General features: G+C 45.3%; 1 protein-coding gene across 1 annotated transcript in view; it reads left to right on the top strand.

Moving 5' to 3' along the window:
* The window catches only part of TTLL5 (tubulin tyrosine ligase like 5), a 279,763-nt gene that overhangs the window by 223,849 nt on the left and 53,253 nt on the right, over positions 1–2,661 (top strand). The gene's annotated exons all lie outside the window — the stretch shown is intronic.

The raw sequence follows: 2,661 nt of genomic DNA, 5'->3' as shown, positions 1-2,661 counted from the left end.
TCTGGGCCCCCTGCCCGGGCTGCATCTTTCTCTGCAGCAAACAGTGGCATGCCTGTTACTGTTCTGTGTCAGAACTGACTGAGATTCCTTCCTACCACTGGAGCAAAGGCCCAGCAATGCCCCTGCAGGGCATACTTCTGAGGTGGTGGTCAAGGGAACGGGCAAAGACAGGTGTGCAATCTTCAGTTGGGGAGGAAGTAGTAACTGCAGAGAGAAAGCGACAGATGATTCTTATTCAAAATGAGCCTGTGTCTGTCTTGACCACCGCTCACAATAAAAAATGTGTGTATGTAGCATCCAGTAAAAGTACGTTCGTATACCAAACCAAACTAAACTTCAACTTGTGGTGACCCTGTAGGACCAGGGTAGATCTGCCCCTGTGGGTTTCTGAGACTGTAGTTCTTTACGGGAGCAGACAGACTCGTGCTTTCAAACCGCTGCCCTTGGGGTTAGCAGCCCAATGTCTAACTCCTGACCACCACCAGGGCTCCGTCATATTTGTACATACAGTATAGAATATTACTTTCTAACATTCGTCAGTGCTGTTTGTGAGCCTCTACTTAGATTGTATAACTCACTGATGAGTCACAGTTCACAGTTTGAAAAACATTGATCTCACAGGAAAATAGACATTTTTCTCCATACATGGAACATTGCAGAAATCCAGCATCTCCTCTGTTACAAATGAAGATTCCAATTTTTTAAAAACAAGATCAGATTCTCTCTCTTACGCACTCAAATGAGAAATACACAATAAATATATATATATATATATTTCAAAACCCCTATGTTTGAAAAGCTAAAGTAATGAGTACAGAATACGCATGAGGCTTTCACAGTGGAAATCGTAAAGTATTTAGAACTGACTGACCATGGCAGTGCTGCATGTCAAAATATGTGCAACAGCCAACAGGGCACTCAAAAGTATGTTTAAAACCTTAAACACGTTTATTACAGAGACGGAAGGTTTCAAAATCAGGGAGTTAGAATCATTTAACTAGAAAAGCTAGAGGGAGGAGCCAAACAATAAACCAAGGAAAGGGGAAAAAGCAAGAAATGGCCTAGAAGAACCTGGCCCGTGGGAGAAGGGGCCCTGAATCAGTGCTTGGCACACCGTCGCTGCACTTTAAATGCCTGTCGAGAACCCAGGCCAGTGATATTAGAAGGATCGAGGAACCTCACCACAAGAACCGTGGCTGAAGTGTGTGATGGCCACAGAGTAGAGTCCATGCATCAGAGTATACAAAAACCGACTTCAAAAAATGGTTCCTCATTTGGATTTCGACCCAGACCCGAGCTAAATAAGGTCCTCTTTGCCAGGGACTAGAATATTAGCCTTTATTCCGTGAACCATGCATAGCCAACCCCAAAACCAAACCAAACCAAACCTGTGGAATCGATTGTGACTGCTCGTGACCCCATCGGACAGAGTAGGGATGAGTTTCCACTGGGTTTCTGAGACTTAACTCTTCATGGGAACAGATAGCCTCACCTTTCACCTGCCAGGGCCAGTGGGTGCCTGCCAGCTGCCGACCTTGGGGTGAGCAGCCCAGTGTGTGACCCTCTACTCCACGGGGGCTCCTTGTGAATCCCTTTAACTCGCTGAGGAAAAGTGACAGTATGTTGTGTGGACAATGGTAAGATATTTGACTGAAAGCAGTAAGAAAATCAGAGCACTCCTCTGGGGTCTGACTTTGTAATGCATTTCTTTACCCTAACTTTCACTCTTCAGATCTCTACGCTCCTTTCTGAAAGAAGTTGGCTCTCACTGATATTTTATAAAAGGGTCAAATGGGTGTTTTCAAGCCCTGACAAACACAGCCATATTTTGCCACCTCCCTGGTGCCCTCGACCTTTCTGGCCCTGCTCTTGCTGTTTGAAAGCTCCAGAGCGTTTTCCTTTTTGTGGGTCCTCCCGCCTACAGAAAGGTCACCCCGATGTGGTGGCATGAATCCAAGCTAAACTGTTACTAAACCATCAAAATGGAAAACCAGTACCGCGTGTTGGAGATGTGGAAAGCAAAGAACCCGAAGAGAAGCAGTATATCCACCAAACCACAGTCAACCTTGAGAAGTAATGGATAAAACAGATCCTGAGGAAAGGATGGGTGTCACGTTCAGAAAAGTTTCCACGGCTCAAAATCATGAGCAAAAGAAAGAACAGAGGAAACCGCAAATAAAGGAAACAAAAGCCCAGAAGGCAGTGTGTCAGAAGGCTCGCCGGCAAAGTGGATCCTGGGGGGTTTGTGCATCGTAACCCTCCTCCGCTGGCCGTGATGTACAGCTAGCTGGCTGTTTGGGGTGGTCTGGATGCCAGTGGAATTCCAAGCCAGCTGTTTGAATTGAGTTATGGCCCCTAAGTGGAGAACTGCCCTCGGAGTCTTTCAAAATGACACACAGGTAATAATTCACTGAGAGTGGCTTGGCGTCTTATAGGGATGTTATTTGTTACCTAAAGTAAGAATAATGCCCAAGTGAGACTCTTTCTTAGACTTATGGAAAATATGGATGATTTTGGAGCAAGTGAATTGAATTTGAGGTTGGGACATGTTCCCTCTATTAAAGGAACACCCTCAGGTGCTAGCTGGACCAGATCCCAAGGAAAGATACTGCATCAGATGAGAAGGGTGTCTTACTATTAATGGATTCTTCTTTTTTTATC

The sequence above is a fragment of the Echinops telfairi genome, unplaced genomic scaffold, assembly GCF_000313985.2.
Source record: "Echinops telfairi isolate 266 unplaced genomic scaffold, ASM31398v2 ScPeMD7_18;HRSCAF=68, whole genome shotgun sequence".
Lineage (NCBI taxonomy): Eukaryota > Metazoa > Chordata > Mammalia > Afrosoricida > Tenrecidae > Echinops > Echinops telfairi.
Note: the sequence above shows the minus strand (reverse complement) of the source record. Positions and strands in the feature narration are given on the sequence as shown.